Source organism: Mus musculus, chromosome 2 (assembly GCF_000001635.26).
Source record: "Mus musculus strain C57BL/6J chromosome 2, GRCm38.p6 C57BL/6J".
In the NCBI taxonomy this organism is placed as follows: Eukaryota; Metazoa; Chordata; class Mammalia; order Rodentia; family Muridae; genus Mus; species Mus musculus.
The window spans coordinates 147,709,498-147,727,112 of NC_000068.7; the positions used below are offsets into that span (position 1 = coordinate 147,709,498).

At 42.1% G+C, this 17,615-nt stretch overlaps 1 long non-coding RNA gene across 1 annotated transcript; it reads left to right on the forward strand.

The window, feature by feature from the left end:
• The first annotated feature begins 1,195 nt into the window (after window positions 1-1,195).
• A530006G24Rik (RIKEN cDNA A530006G24 gene) lies at window positions 1,196-8,135 on the forward strand. Its single transcript, NR_046014.1, has 3 exons — window positions 1,196-1,369; window positions 1,482-1,610; window positions 7,108-8,135. It is a non-coding gene; the product is annotated as an RIKEN cDNA A530006G24 gene (long non-coding RNA).
• Window positions 8,136-17,615: the final 9,480 nt, after the last annotated feature.

Sequence of the window (17,615 nt, forward strand, 5' to 3'; positions counted from 1 at the left end):
TATAAGTGTCTCATTTAAATTCCCAGGTGTAGGTAGGTGCGGTGTGAATGGGGAGGAGGGGACCCTTTTCCTTTCCTGGTGCCCTTGCCACGGTGAGAGTTAGGCCAGCTCTGGAGAGCAGGGACAGCCCCAGCCCCAGCCCCAGCTTCTCTTTGCTTTCTGGGTCTGAACCTTGCCAGAGGAGAGAGTGAGTGTCTGCTTGGGTCTGGATGTTCTGACCTTGATCCAGCATTGATGTTTATTATCCAAAGTTTATAATTTTTATGAAAAGCCAACAAGTAAAAAAAAAAGCAGCAAAAATATTATAGAAATTTGCACCCATTTTCCATAATCCAGCATTTATAAAACTGTCATATCTAACAGAAATTCTAAACACAGGCTGATTTTTCTCTCAGGAATACACATTCTGATGCTTTCCTTTTTTAAGAATATTATAACTTTTAATTTAAGGATGTTACTTTTTAATGTAACAGTCATTTTCTTGAGAACTTTTTTTGCTTTGTCAGCAAAGTAAATATTGAAAATTAGACATAAAGTATGCACAGACCAGCACACACAACATTGAAATGTACATTTATTTTGACATTCCTATTAAAATCAAAATCTCCCTCTGTATCATCCCAGTGTTCACAAAAGGAAAGCTGGCATGCCATTTGCTTCTTCACAGATATGATAAGGAAAGCAAGAGGGTAAAGCTAAGAGAAGTGGTGCTTTCCGCAAGACTGCCGTGCCATTTGGCAATTCCCTCTTCTGGTGCTAGAGGCAGGTGAAGTTTGTTCTTGGTACTTGAGTTGGGCAGTAAGAAGGGATGTGGGCATAAACGCGTTAGAACACTTTTCTGAAATTTCCAATGTTGATCTTTGCATTTGAAAACATCATCTAAAAATAAAAGAAAAAAAGAAAAGAAAATACCATCTTTCGGCACTTCCTGTTAGAGTTTCTCCATCTCAGATGAAGGCTGTCAGAACAGCAGATTGCAATGAAGATTGTCTCCTCTGGTTCCCTCGCACTTGTCTCTCAGCATATTAAAAATCCTTCCCCTACTTTTTTTTTTTTTTTTTTTTTTGCAGGCCGTATTTTTCTTCTGCCCTTACACCCTGAGCTCTTTTTATGGACATTTCTTTTCACACCCTGCTAACTCATGCCTTACGTGCCTTTTTCTATCCAGCTGTGTGGCTGAAAAACCCTCAAAGTCAGTAGGTGGTCATGGACCTGTGCCCCGAATCCTGTAAGGCAAGTAGATGTGGAGTTGACAGGTCTCAGGACAGGATCTTTCAGCACCAGACACAGGAGCTTCCAGCCTGCAGAGCACACATCATGTCTTCCTCGTGGAGCCCTCCTAGGGCAGACAGCACCTGTGAACCAGAAGGTAGACTTCCTCCCTGCCCTGCTGGACCGAGCCATATCAACCAGTGCAGGGCAAAAAATGTTTCCAAACGTTACCTTCCCCTGAACAAATCAGTTCTTTTCTGTCTACACAGCGGTGGGATTGGCAGCCTGTCTTTCTAGAACTCACTGATATACCACTGTGGCTGGCAGCCAGGCCTGGCTCGGCTAAATCACAAGTCTGGCTGGAGTTCCCGACATCTGTGTATGCTCACTCCCACTTGGTGAGTACCCAGAGGAAGGGACTTCTCATTTGGGGCTGCTCATTAGCTGACAAAGCAAATGTTTTGTTTTCTACTGTGAGCTGGGTGCCAACTCAAAGCTAAAGATTTATATTTTGACACCCACTTGTGCACATCTGCATATTCTTTTTATAAGTGGTCTGAAGAATGGTTAGAAATACTGTTTATAAGTCAGGGCGCCGGAAAGGAGAGTCCAGGGTTCCAGTCTGGGAAGATAAAAGATAATGCAGTAAATTATTTGAGCAGAATGCCCTTCTCAATGTAGAAAACATTTAAAGTACTTTAAACCTTGGTAAATCATTTCAGTACACCTTTCAGTACACCTATAAAAAGCATAGAAAGTAGAAATCTATCTCTTTTTTTCTCTCCCATAGAAAATGCAAGAAAAATCAGTGGAGAGGGGTGAATAATCATTGATTTGGACACTTATAAAAACAAACAAACAAAACCAATGTAAAGTGTGGTCTCAAAGATAGCTTTCAAATATCCTGATGTCCAGGCTATACTCAAGATCTGGTCATCACTAACATGGTCATTTGAAGCTTCACAGAGAGCAGCAGTGGGCAGGGGCTCAGTTTGAGTTGCAGGGTTCTGTTAACCTCTAAGGTGACCTTGATGCTTAAACCAGAAGCTTGTGTCTGACCGTATGGAGCTGCTCTCCTCGTTCCAGCAAGTGCACAATACTCCCTGTCCATCTTCCTGTGGGAGTCCCACAGGAAACCAAGATTGTTCTGGGTGCCCTGCATGGCCACGGTAGTTGGTCATTCTCTTTTTTATCCATCCACTCTTATCTTCTAGAAGGTCCCTTTGGGAACAAGGACTGTGTGTCTTATTTCCATATTCTGCTATAAGCTGTATTTTTTTTAATTAGGTATTTTCCTCATTTACATTTCCAATGCTATCCCAAAAGTCCCCCATACCCACCCCCACAATCCCCTACCCACCCACTCCCCCTTTTTGGCCCTGGCGTTCCCCTGTACTGGGGCATATAAAGTTTGCAAATCCAATGGGCCTCTCTTTGCAGTGATGGCCGACTAGGCCATCTTTTGATACATATGCAGCTAGAGACAAGAGCTCCGGGGTACTGGTTAGTTCATATTGTTGTTCCACCTATACGGTTGCAGATCCCTTTAGTTCCTTGGGTACTTTCTCTAGCCCCTCCATTGGGGGCCGTGTGACCCATCCAATAGCTGACTGTGAGCATCCACTTCTGTGTTTGCTAGGCCCCGGCATAGTCTCACAAGAGAGAGCTATATCTGGGTCCTTTCAGCAAAATCTTGCTAGTGTATGCAATGGTGTCAGCGTTTGGATGCTGATTATGGGATGGATCCCTGGATATGGCAATCATAAACTGTATTTTTTAAAGAAGTATGTGGTGGCCAAGGTTTTATTCTTAAGTGAATGGGGTCCATGAATTCATAAGCCTACATGACTGTAAACCCAGCCCTGACACAGCAGGGTAGCTATAGATATCTGTATATTCTCAAAAGCTAGAAGAAATTATTCTGTTTTTACCACAAAGCAATAAATAATTGAGGGAATAGATAGGCTCTCACTGATTTGACCAAGACACACTACACATATATATATGTGGCTCAGACAAGACCCTTATAACTACAGGCTTTATGTTTTCAAGTATCTGATCAAATGTAAATTTGAATTAAAAATGTTCATTTGCCATTGTCAAGTTGTTTCAGTCCAGTGCCTATTTTATTAAGTGCCTGTTTGGGACCTACCTGTCCGCAGGTATAGACTCTGAGAACTAAATTCTGGATCTGCAGGTGGATGTTTCTGTTTACCCTGGGGATCCCTCCATGGTGGGCTCCTCATCTGTCTTAGAACAAAGCTACCTCTTGCCTTCCCTTCTTTCTGTCTTTCTAATACACAGTGTCTTTGCCTTCCACTCCCGCCACGGAAAATATGTATGAGACTGAACCTGGTCCAGCAAATTCTGGGCTGGAAGGGACTGCTTAGTTTTAGCTCGTGTGTTGTGTACCTTCGGGGGTCTCCCTCCAACTGGGCTGGCTTCTGAGCAGAGAGCAGAGTTATTCAGAGGGGACTCAAACTTAATATAAACATTCCTTGATCCACAGGAAAAAAATTTAACTGACACTAGGGCAAAAGCCTGGTCTCTAACTAACTGTAAAACCGGCTGTTGCAATTCTGAATTCAGAATTCTCTCCCTCTTCCCAACCTAGAGCTAGGCTTGAAAACATGTTCAAACTTCTGCTCTAAATCAGTCAGCGGGCAAGTATTTCTTTACCTAGTACCATATATTCAAATTGTATTTTTGTAGAGGGAAAAAAACCTATATGCATAGAGCTGATTGGGGGTCATAAGAAACACCCTGGCTGATGTTGGGCTCCGTCCTGATCCCCTGTCTTTCCCCAGGAGCTCCAGGACTTTGCCACCGTTCCAAGGGTTCTTTGCTTGACAATACATTCTTGTCTGAGCAGAGGCATTAAACTAAGATGTTGATTTAGAGAAAATGTTTTCCAAAGTTCTTAATGTGAAGGAGAGATGTGAAGCTCAAAGGAAAGCGAAGGTTTCCCTTTAGCACGGCTTTGAAAGAAAGAAATGCCTGTATTTCGAATTCTAGAATGTTCTCTCTGAACTGGCCTGATGCCAACAGGGATTGCCCAAAAGCAGACGGATATTCTAAGATGCATGGAGAAGAACTTTGCTAGCAAAGCCTTTTGTTTCTTTTATTTTGCATTATTTATTTACCATTCACTTGTTCATTTGTGTTACTGAGGGTGGGGGTGGGGGTGGGGGTGGGGGTGGCGTGGAACCTGTATCATGCCAGGTTCACCTACACTAATGCCCCAGGCAGCTTCTGTTTAATTGTGTCTTATCCCCCAAATGAGAAAGTCACCCAGTGCTGCATTGTTCCAGCTCTTAGACCCTTTCTAAAATCATCCAAGAAAATTCTAAGTCTGGATAGAATACTCTTTGGTCTCAAAGCATTGTAGAAACATGGGTACTAAGGGCCACAGCTGAATCTCTGTTGGGCTCTGGCCATTTGAGCATGGTCTGCTGTCCTTCTGAGCTTCACCCTACCTCCTGATACCCTTGCAGACTTGACTATAGAGTGTGTTTCATTAAATCCTGCAGGAAAGAAAGTGGTAGAACTGAATTGTGTTGAAATGGTAAATAAAAAGTATTTAACAGCTAAGAAAATCCACAAATTAGAACTGTAGTTAGGTCACTCAGAAGAAAATCCAAGTTCACTTCCCAGCACCCATGTCTGGTGGGTCACAGTTGCTTCAGGGGGATGCTTCTGGCCTTCGAGGCTATCTGTATTAGATGCGTGAACCCACACAGAGACACACATACATAACTATAAACAAAACAAGAAAGGAGAACATATATGATAGCAGTTAAAGATTAAATGATTCTCCGTGGTCCATGATACATGCAATTTTCACAATTTTTTAACTGGAGAGATTATCTTTATTGAAGAGCTGAAGAAATGATTATTCTCATTTTTGTCAAAACAGTGTAATATTAAAGGTATGTACATTACCACTGTATAGCACATTGTAAATGATCTAGAGATGATGTAAAGTATGGAGGGGAATGTATGTGTGTAAGACCATGCTACGTCATACCATAGTCTTTCATAGCTTCAGAGCTTCGGTATCTTAAGGGAGGAGTGAGATTTTGGAACCAATCTACCATATATAGCAAAGGACATCTGTCTAGCTATTTCTGCTAGTTGACTGCGCTGTGTCTGGGAACATCAGGGAATGTTCCAATTTTGTTTCAATATTAAATGTCATACTAGGTCTTAGGCTTCTTTTTTTTCTTTCTTTCGGTTTTTCGAGACAGGGTTTCTCTGTATAGCCCTGGCTGTCCTGGAACTCACTCTGTAGACCAGGCTGACGTCGAACTCAGAAATCCACCTGCCTCTGCCTCCCAAGTGCTGGGACTAAAGTTGTGCGCCACCACGCCCGGCAGTCTTAAGCTTCTTAAGTATTAATAGTTCAAAACGAGATGAAGTATTATGTTGTCTAAGCTCAGGTATATGGAACCTAGAAGAAACAGATTAGGTAGAATCTTGGTAGGAGCATAAATGATGTAACCTCACCAAGTTGAAAGCCATTTTCTGTCATAGTTTTTGATGCTTATACCCAGTCACTACATACCACTATTAGAATCTGGAAAAAATGGCAACCAAAATTTTCTTTGGTGGAATAAAACTAATAGCACACCAGTGCATGATGTATTTTCTCCATCCAGCACAGTTAAATGGTTGCAAAAGCAGTTTAAGAGGCATTTGTACACTCGCATCAGCTGTCTGTCAGGCAACACCATCTACATTTTATACTTTCCGCACTTTTCACAAACTTTATATAGGAAAGTTGGCTGATCAAATGGGTTTCAGAATCGACCTATGAACCATAATGCGCATTCATAACTTCAGTGCTCCAAAGGCAGGGCGGAGAGGCTCATAATAATTTTGCCTTAATGAATGTCTGATTTAATCTAAAAATAGCATAAGACTCAGTTTAGGGCCTTTACATGCATGTTTATGTTACTGGGTTTTCCTGTCTATTTTCTGTCTTGTCTGTTTTTCTCTTCCTTTCTTGCTGTTCTAGGCCCTGAATCTCGGGCTTTGAATGCAGTGGGGAAATTCTGTACCACTGAGCTGCATGCCCGGTGCCAAGGCTTTGCATGTGTTTGTGTCCGTCACAACAGAACCACCACAACATGACACACTGCACAGCGGACTGTTTGGATAGCTGGTTTAATTTTTAGTAATCCTTTTCAGAAGGTAGACCATGGTCAAAACCATTCCTATGACACTTCCACGGCAGTGCTGAGCCTTGCCTCCCTGTGTAAGAAACAGGAAGCGCACAGTCACGTACCCAACAGTGCTGAAGTGAAAGTTTCTCCTAAAACACTAGATGTGTGTGTGTGTGTGTGTGTGTGTGTGTGTGTGTGTGTGTTTCATAATACATATTACATAGCTTGTGCCTACCCAGGCAATTTTTTCTTTAAAAATACTGTTACTCTCTAAATTGAAAGAATATACTTTTCCTTTGTGTAACAGAACATTAAATATTTATGCCTTTAAAATCTCTTTAGTAATATGTATTTTGAAAAATAATCTTCTAGATTTTTATGCTTATGCAAGTACCAAAATGCATCATATCTAAAGACATACACACACACACACACACACACACACACACACACACACACACACATGCACACATACACACATGTACACGATATATACATATGTATGATACTTAATGTATTTTACGGTCCTAATCTATATAAGTTTTTGAAAACTTCCACACACTGTGAAGAAAATACTTTCAAATTTTCATCTACTTGACAAGTCTTCAATGTACATTAATGTAATTTTGAAACCAAACAACATCACAGATATAGCTTCAAAAGCCATCTTTTAGTTCTGCTTCCCCCAGACCCTGAGTCCCACTTTGCCTCTGCTGCAAATTCACCCCAGGGAAGCAGCCTCCTTGGGCTCCTGAGCGTGAAGGCTGAAAGGTCAGCAACATCTAAGAAGCTTGAAAACGCAGTCTCACCTGAGTTGTGCCGGCCTGGGTGGCAGACTTCTAGTGAAGAATGCGAGAAAAGGTAAGTGGATTGGAGATTTTGAATCATGAGTGTTTCAGCTGAAATCTAGAGGCTTTTCTTTTCCTCTGCTCTCTCAGAAATGCTCTTGATAATTAAAAATGTTGTTTTAAAATGCTGTTGAAAGGTGGAGTGACTGTTGTTTACAGAGATCCTTACAAAATACATCTGTGTCTTTCCTTCTGAAAGAAAAGGCAGGTTGAACATATAATTTAGCACTGACAGTGTTTACAAACAAAAATTTTAAAATAAAATGTGCCCTTTGGTTTGGTGTGTGTGTGTGTGTACATATGTGTGCATATGTGTGCATATGTGTATAAGCTTGCACATGCATGTCTGGGAGACTGAGAGTTCTCCATTCCCACTGCCAACTGCCAATAAGCCAATGTAGAGCAGAAGCCAGGATGAAGAAGCAAATCCCCCGCAGAGATGCTTGAACAGGTCTCCTGTGCCCTACTCGCAGACAGATAGCATCATCTGGAAACCCATGGATCAAAAAAATAGACAGGTGGTCTGGCCCTGGTGGTAATGGCTTGGGGTGTATGAAGAACTTTGGAGGCACACCTATCCTGCTTTCTTTATTGTATCTCTTACATTTCTAAGTAAATGAAGACCCATCTTAAAATCTCATTTGATTTAAGGGAAAGGATTAAAGCTACAGTGGATGGAAAGAATCCCAGCACTGCCACCTCCACCTGTCTGGTCTGAAGAAGCCATTCCTGGTGGCTTTGCTGTTGTTCTTCACGTCATTGTTTCATGAGAAGCGGGTGCCTCCGCATGAGCAGAGTGACTAACCACTGAGTTATTTTCCTTGTAGTGAGTTTAGTGTTTTATGAGTCTCTCCACCTTATGTCTCATGAATTAACCTCACCCCACCATCTGAAATAGCACAGTTTGATCAAAGAAGTAAATTAATAAAGTTGAAATCGCTTCCACCGAGGCCGACACCTTTCTCTATGCTATGCTTTTATTGCTCTTCCCAGCTGATATTTATAATCCCGCCATATGTGGTTATAAAGATTTATTACGAGCCAGTGGAATAAGTCCTGTGAATGTGTATAGTAAATGTCCAAGTTTGACTCTGTAAGCCTTGGAGACTCCTAACACGATGAAGCCATTTTGATCGCGAGCCAAGCAGCGCACAGTTGGAGCGGAGCCTCATATTGACAAAAGGTTTAGCTCTATGCCTGAGACTATACTAAGCCCATGTGTGGGTTCCCTATGAATATTTGCAAAGCTCAGGTAGGTATGTTTCTTCTTCCTCACTCTCCTCATCTGAGGAGAGTTGAAGTTGGAGAATCTATTGACCAAAAGTCAAAGTGGAAAATTTTAAAACCGCAAATAAAAGTCTGTAAAGGCAGGACAGAGCCGAACCAGGGGTACAGTGAATGGGACATCTGTATGTCTACTGTAACCAGGCACAACTAATTACTGGGCAGGTCTTCTGAGCCCATGGGAGAGAGAAACCTGTAGGCACCAACCAGTATGTGCTCCTCCTGCCTCCATAGCAGTAACTCCAGACAGGACTCTGCTTGTCTCCTTCCACATCCATTCTCCATGTGTTCAGCTTCTCTTACCCTTAATATATGTGTAAATTTTCTCTTTTTAAAAAATATTTTAATCCCAGCACTTGGGAGGCAGAGACAGGTGGATTTCTGAGTTTGAGGCAAGCCTAGTCTACAGAGTGAATTCCAGACCAACACAGAGAAACCCTGTCTTGAAAAAACAAAAAAAACCAAAACAAAACAAAAAAATGTGTTATTCAAGTATAGAGTTGCTATCGGAAAGAGAAAGGACCCTCTGTTCTGGGCTACTAGAACAAAATACTGTAAATTGGGTAGTTTATAAACAGCAGAAAAGTATTTTTCATACATCTAAAGGTTAGAAATCCAAGATCAAGACACGTCAGCTTCCCTGCCTGGTGACAGCTCCCAACCTGCTTGATAATGACTCCTTTTGTGCTGTGGCTTCACACAGTGGAAGCAAGATCTTAGTTTTCTCAGAGATGTGTATCAGTCATAAGGGCTCCATGCCCGTGATGTAACTGTTGCCCTGAAATTTTATTTCTTTCTGCTATTACCTTGGAGGTTTAGACTTCAACATAGGAATCTTGGCGGGAGGCAGATAGCACACATCCAACAACAGTAATATTCGAATAAAACAACAGAGTGGGCTATCTTCCAAAATTTTAAATGAGGTTTCTCAACACCCAAGGAGTTTGTCACCCAGAAAACTTTTAAAAATATTAGAAATTTTATTTGTCCTCTCTATCCAGGGGCATGGGACCACCTGGGCAGGAATTTTTTTTTTTTTAAAGAGAAGATCTTCAAGGCTTTTTATAGGTAGCCTGGGTTACAAACTGGTTTAAGCCAGTGCACTTTGCCTCATCCCCGGGGCTGACTCACACATTCTGTGATGGTGAGTATCTGCACTGGTGAGAAATCCGAGCAACATCTCCTGCTGCCGCTGTGATATTTTTCTTTGGGTGGTGTTAATAACATGACACTCTGTCTTAAGTCTCTTGGACATCTGAATAATGTCTATTTGAAACAAATTATGAAAATAAACATGTTGGTGGGTGGGAAGAGGAAATTTGGAGCCAAAAGAAGTGCAAAATCTATGTGTTCTCCTCATGTGTCCAGAGATGATGTCATTCACACCACGATCAGTCACCTATTGTTCATGACTAAGAATCATGAAGATTGAGGCATGCCTCGTGCACTTTCTAAATAAACTCTTGCAGATCTTCTCACTTGCACAAGACCATCAGTACTTAGAAGCCTATCTCAGTTGCAATGAATTATTTATGTCATTAATTCATATTTACCAAGACTTAGGTAAGTCAAGATCACAAGAGTTGATGAACAGGGAACACAGGGTTTAAGGAGGAAGGTGGTTAATGAACCAAAGATATATGAGGCAGGCAGTGGAGGACATCTAGACTTGAAAACAGGATAGATTTGGTTATAGAATAATGTATATGGGACCCAAAGGGGTCAAGAGACCAGGGAAAGAGGGACCAGAGGGTAGACAGAAACTAGACTGAAGAGAAGATGAAGCTAAAGCTAAGTAAGAAATGTTTCAGTGCAAAAGCTTGCTTGGATGGTGTCTGTCTTTCTGGGATAATACATACCCCATTCTACAGGAGTCCAGCCCTGATGCATTTCTAGAAGAAATTGTACAAATGTTCACTAAAGGAATATGCTAGAACGTTTGTGGTGCTACCAGATCTGTAAGTATTCGATTGTTTGCTAGGAATACTGCAAAAAAGTACCACAGACTGGGTACCTTAGTCCAGACACATCTATTTTCTCACTGTTAGAGTGAGACTGGAAATCTGAGGTCAAGGAATCAACAAAGTTGCTTCCTTCTAAGATCCTCTTCTAGGGTTAAAGATGGTTGTGTGTGTGTGTGTGTGTGTGTTCCTTTAGGGTACATCTAAATTTCTTCATTTTACTTTATTAACCTCTTCTTTAAAAAAAAAGCCTATCTCAAAATACTGGCCCATTCTGTGTAGAGGGGGCTAGCATCTCAACATGGAGAATAATGATACACCTTTATAAAATAGGGTACTCCATTGACAAGAGGTCTACAATGACAGGAAGCAGTGTGGGTAAGTCTCACGAGAGTCGGATTGAATGATATGTCAGACCAAAGCAAATGTAGACAACTCTGTGTCCATGGAGGTCTTGAAGAACAGAAGTGGTCTATAAATGAGATAAGTAGAAACCAGAATAGTGTTCTTCTGGAGGCAGCTCAACTCCACCACTTCCATGTGCTGGTAATTCTTAGATGGGCATTCTTCACTCAGGTGTAATTACTTGGTGCAGAAATACCAACCTTTGTACTTAACAAGGCAGGGCATGTTTTCAGTGGGAATGCTACTAAATTTTATGTTTGCAGAATGAAAATTATGATTACTGTGTTTTAAGTGGTCGCTCAAACTATCAGCAGATAATGGAAGATTAACAGGATTCGTATTAGTGCCTTTGTATGCAAAATAAAAAGAGCTTCTGGAAGCTCTGAGGAGGAAGTGAAGTAGGACGATGGAGAGGGCAGGTGTGCACTAAGATACTGATGAATGGCTAATGGCTGATTGACTAAAATTAAGTATAAAAGTACACTGTAGCTTTCTGATTCTGTTTCTGTTTTCTGGCTGTGCAAGGGATTGAATCCAGAGCCTTGCTTACACTGGACAAATGTGCTACACTAAGCAGCACTGCTGGGACCATAAAGGGGTGTTTTCAAAAGGCACAATGGTAAATAAAAGTAAAATAAGTAAATAAAATTAGTACCACCATAGCCAAGTACTGTGAGGACAAAACAATAAAAAAGGAACCCATTTCTTCCATGGGAAAGAACCAGTGGAATTCTGTCTAACTCCATTGAATATTCCAGAATGGAGACATCAGTTGCTAAATCATGGGAAGCTTGAAGTAAAGCCATGATGAGAACGTTCACGTCACAGGAAGTGACAGAAATTAACTAAGAAGCCACCAACCAACCAAGACAAGAACTGAACTGGCTGGTCCCTGGACGTGTGTGTCTGTCTCATAAACATCTGTCTCAGCAAGTCTGAAAACTCATTAACCAGAAAATAATCATTTGGAGAAGTAAGAGATGACTGCATCAAATTTGGTAACATTTTTCCTTTTGATGATTCTAGTAACTGATGGTGTTTGGTAAACATCAACAAAAAGAAAAATAGTTTACATTTTTCCTAAACTGAATATATATATATATTTGAGATTCCAATGCAATGTTTGTCAGATATTAAAATATCAGGGAGAAAAAAGATGATCTTGGCTAACTTCAGTCCCAAGAATGCTCATGTGAGGTGCTTTCTGTCTCTACTGTGGTGGCAGCCATTCTTCAAGATGAGAGAAAGTAAATAAGCCATTGCTGTCCCCTTACCTTTTGTCCCTGGATAATCTGTATTGGATGTTCTACTTCAGCCGTGTGCTGGGGAACCCGTCCCAAATATTTTTTGATTTCCATTCCCAAACTGAACAGGTCCCAGGTGCCCGCAACCCCCCTTCTCTCCAGGCTTCTGAGTTGCCAGTAGGGTCAGAGAGCTGTCCCCTGCTGTGCTCCTGAAGTTTATATGCTGAATCTATGAGTTTGTCTGAGAAACTCCCGCCCACATGGGGTCTGTTCCCAGAGAGTCTATTCTAAACCTCAACTATATTAGTTGTGTGAGACACATTAGAAAAATAAATGATTCTGGGTGCCCTGGCCTTGGAATTTCCTTTAAGATATTTGTTTTTGAAAGGCAAAGGGTAGCGGTAATCAGAGTGGTTAGGAAGACAGGGCCTGCACTTCATTTTCCTCTGCCCTAGGCACTCTTTACAGGGTTTACCTTCTCAGAGCCTCAGTCTCTCTGTTTGGAGCTGGGGAACCATGTCTCTTCAGCAGGTCAACACTGGGCAGATGTGGTCAGGCCTGGTAGATGTGTCCTCCAGAGCTCTGTGTGGGTCAGTCTCTGTCAGTGGCTTCTGCAGTCAGCACTGGAAGCCAGGAAGCAGAGAGAGTTAGGCAAGCTTGTACTCTCAACACTGGAAAAGGCATTTAAAACTGACCCAGTCTGTCCATTCCCTCATTCTACACATGAAGAGCTCTACAGAGGCAGGAGCCTTTATCAGAACAAAAACAAAAAACAAAAAACTAAAACAAAAACAAATTCCCCACTTCTTTCATTTGTGTGTGTGTGTAAAATAGGCAGAGAGAGACAAAGAGACAGAGAGAGACAGACAGACAGACAAACAGACAGACAGACAGACAGAGAGAGAAAGGTGGGGTGGGGTGGGGCATGTATGTGCTATTGTGTGTATATTTATGGAGGCCAGAGAACAACTTTGTAGATTCTGGTCTCCATTTCTACTCTTATGCTTGTGCGTGAATGGAGCCCAAGAGCTTTCCCCGACCAGACCATCTCACCTGCTCAAAGAAAAAGTAATTAGAACTGGAGGAGTGGGGAGACATGGTTTTATTTGTTTTGTTTGGCAAAACCAAATGAAAGCTTGGCATGGCAGCTGTAATCCAAGTTAGAGAAAGCTGAGGCAGGAGGACAGCAGCTACCAGGGGCAGCTCAGCCTGGGTTACGAAAATTCAAACGAAACCAAACTGTCTGAGTTGAACACAGCCCATTATATCTGATGTCAAGTTTACTCCAGAGACTTCTTCAAACAAACAGAGCTAGCAAACATCAACATGTTTTGGCCAGGTGGACTTTTTCTCTAAATGTCACAGGCCAAGGAAAAGTTGCTCAATTTCTAAATGGTTCTGAGTGGACCAGTTTTGATCCAAGTCAGTTATAAATATTTCGAACCTCAAATTTTCCACCTATTTTAAATTCGAACGTTAATTGTAAAGCTGAGGTGAAGTGTAGGTGGGCATTTGAATTTAAAGGGCGAACAGAAAAGACACTAAAGAATTGAAAGACAAACATTTGGGTTCCCAAAGGAAAAGAAGTCTTCATTCTATTTTACAGCCGACCGTAACTGGAAGATGAATGACACGTTTTGTTAGTGTCATGCTTTTCAAAGGATAGAAAAACCTGGTTTTGCATGAGAGGCTCTGCTAAAGCAGCCATTGTCAACATCTGTGCCCGATTCTGCAGCACATTGTGTCCTCCAACTTTCACTGACTTCCTCTAGAACCCAGCCTGGGTGCCCAGCTTGCCCAGAGGTCTATACGGAGTCTGACTCTACTATTAAGCTGCCAGCACCCCAGAAAGTGACACTTCTTACCCCATCCTCCCCATGCAGACCCCCCGCCCCCCTGCACAGGCTGAGTCACTGCTGTTGAATGAGGTGGAGAGCTCACCAGTCCCGAGAGTTCATCACTTCATTCCAACTTCCATAACTTAAAAGAAATTAAAATTAATTTTTAAAATTTTACTTTACATGTATAGGTATTTTGTCTGTGCCCTCTATGCTTGCCTGGTATCTGGAGAGACCAGAAGAGGGTGTCGGATCCCCTGGAAATGGCCAACTCCCAAACTGTTTGTCTATCTTTCATAAAGTATTGTTGGAAATCTATTTGTAGTTAAATACTAACTTTGCTAGAATCCCAAATGATAAGATCAGTTCAATGTTTCCTAAGATAGATAAAATCAATACAGGGAAAAATAAATGTTTACCTGAGAGAAGTGTGGTAAAAAGTTGTTACACTTCATTATGGTTGTACTGCAGTCTACAATCTATGGGGATCCCCGAGTGTTATACACACATACACACACACACACACACACACACACACACACACACACACAAGTTTTACTGCATATTAATCTGAGAGAAAAAGCTATCAAATCCTCCTTTCATGCTAGGAAGATTCAGGATTAAAAAAACTTTTTCTAGAAGTTGTTGCATGGATTCACGAAAGCTACCTTTATCATGTAAGACCCAGAAGATTCTACCATTGAAACTACAGATCTGATCAATGCCCTGTAGGAGATGAAGAGTCTCTGTCACTGCTTGGGCAGGGTAGGTGGCAGCATCTTCAGGATCACATGGTCCTAGGACCCTCCAGGGACTGCCAACCTGAGAGGACAGCTTCTGGAGAAACCTGTGTGCCTAGGCAGGTTTCCACATAGCCTTTCCCTGCGGCAATGCTGATGTCTCTTTGTGAGGAACTTCTTTCTGAGGTCTTGGTTTCAAGACATTGAAAAACAAGTAATTTGATCGCATACAACAGAGTAAATTACTTTCTGGACTCAATATTAAACACAGCGTTGTTTTCTTTTAGCTTTAAAGCTAGAATGACATATCTGATGAGTAAAAAAAATAAATAAATAAAAGGCTGTAGGGCTGTAGATGGAGACAATGCAAAGAATGGCTGGCTGGCTCTGAGAGTGCTAGTCTACACTCACTGTCTGGTTTATCAATGGAGGATACTTTGTCCTTGCTATTACCCTTTCCACGTGCCTAGGAAACATTTGAGCCATACAACACACAAAATATTCACAAGAACCTGGTAGCAGATACAGTTTCTCCAGTGCAATTACTTCTGATGGGTACAAGTGGAGAACTACAAGCCACTGGGGTCCCTGGTTGGCAGCTTCCTTCTTGCTCATAATGCCAGTCAGAAGCAATGACAGACAGAAAGCCATGGATGGTTGCTTTTTCCTTGTGGGGCCTCTGTTCCTTCCCCAGTTCCACACAGAAACTGAGCTCCCATGAACCACCCCCCTTAGTGCTTAGACCTTTTCAACTCTCCTGGTTGTCTGTTGGGATCTCTTTCCAGGACCAAGAATTTTGGGGGTCATACCTAACTTAATGACTTGAACTTGAGTACTAGCTTCCAGGTACGTGTCTTGAGGAACACAGACCAACGTATAATTTTGTATGAGATACATACATTCTCTCTCTCTCTCTCTCTCTCTCTCTCTCTCTCTCTCTCTCTCTCTCAGACACACACACAGAGAGAGAGAGAGAGAGAAAGAGAAAGAGAGAGAGAGAGAGAGAGAGAGAGAGAGAGTGAGAGATTTCCTGCTTGCCCATTCCCACAGGTCTCGAAACTTGCCTCAGAAATGGTCTCCAGTGCCATGATCCATCTCTCAAAACACGTAGGTCTGGGGCTGGGCTTCTTCTTTTCCTTCTTTGAAAGCATAGTGCCAACGATGACTGCAGAAATCGGCCTTTGCAGTCAGAAAATCTAAATGCTGGTGTCAGTTAGAGTAATCTGTAAGTGGGTCTGGTTTTCCTTCTAGAATATCTGACCTTTTGCTTCCAATATAATGATAACCAGCTTTGGATGGAGAATATTTGCATCCTGCAGACTGTGCTCCACAGCAGCCAAGGAGCATCCCATTCTGTAGGTTGCCGAAAGATGGGTGCTGAGATAAAAGAAGGAAGGGAACAAAAGAAAGCCAACAGATTGCACACAACACTGCAAGAGTCTCCTCTAGGAGATTTCTTAGAGGAGAAGAATGGCAGGTGAAAGGACACGCCCCCTGACTAGCTCTTCTTTGAACTGGGGTAACAGAGATGAAGTTGTTAATCAGAAACATGACCAAGGGTGTTGATTTATACCATCCTGCTATGCCTGCCTTGTGGCATAATGAATCGCATCAGGATTTAAAAGAGCTGTTACCAATGGCACTTACCCCTACACACACACACACACACACACACACACACACACACACACACACACACACACTGTTTTAAAGTGCTAGGGATCTGTTGAAGGTTTCTACATAACAGGCAGAGGGATAAAGTCCACTAAGGACAGATGATTCGAGTCTTCCCAAGACATATGCAGGGCATCTGTACTGCCAACCTCCTTTCCGCATCCACCTTCAAGACCATGTGGGATGCATCTGCTCTAGTGTCCATCAGAGGACACAGGAGACTTCTCTTCTAAGAACTTTCCTAGAGGAGACTCTTGCAGTGTTGTGTGCAATCTGTTGGCTTTCTTTTGTTCCCTTCCTTCTTTTATCTCAGCACCCATCTTTCGGCAACCTACAGAATGGGATGCTCCCTGGCTGCTGTCCTGTGACTGTCGTGTGCAAAGCTGGAAGAAACAAGCCCTGAGGTCCAGAGGAGTCAGCATCACTTGATAGTTGAAATGTGGCAAATACTCCATGGCTACCAGTACTCAAACTCAAGTCTTATGATGTCAAGTTTAGTGTCCTTTCCACTCCCCCATATCACTAGCAGGAAGCTCTTTTCCACTTACTAAATGCCTATAGCCTCTTTCCTTTCTCAGTTTCTCCTTACCTCCCACACCAGTGTCATAAAATACCTGGCCCTGGTGACACACCCAGAAGCTCACACCCATTTGTTATTCAGAAAGATGCTCCAAAGTGAGTTCTGAAAAGAGTTTCCATTCTATGACACCCAGAAGGAGACCATACCTACCTGTGGCCCTTTTAGACTATTAATTAATTAATACATATTGTGTTTTGGGCACTCAGCTGGCCATGCAGGTCTTCAGAAATAAATGGGAAGTATAAGTATATTGTCCTGACACACTGACCCCCATAACAGAGATAGATATTAAACAAACAAACAAAAAAAATGACATCGGCCAGTGTGTAACTCCAATTACAATGTCATAAGAAGGGACACAAAGGAAAAGACTGTGAAATTGATTTGCTCTGGGAGACCTGCAAAGCTACCAAGAGTAACTAAGATGAAACAAGACACCATTAGTTTGATTGGGGAAAAGATAAGCCAACCAAAAAGAAGATGTGTGTGTTTACCAAAGCAGTTATCGCCTGTGGCCCATTCCCATCAGGAGAGGAAGGAAGAGTCTAAGAGCATGTTCCTGCTCAGACTGCCTAAGACCTATTTTAGTAAGGCTACTGGGACAGACTTTAACATGCCTATTTTTCCTCCTTTCCATGTACAAGAAATTAAGGCAATCCAGGAC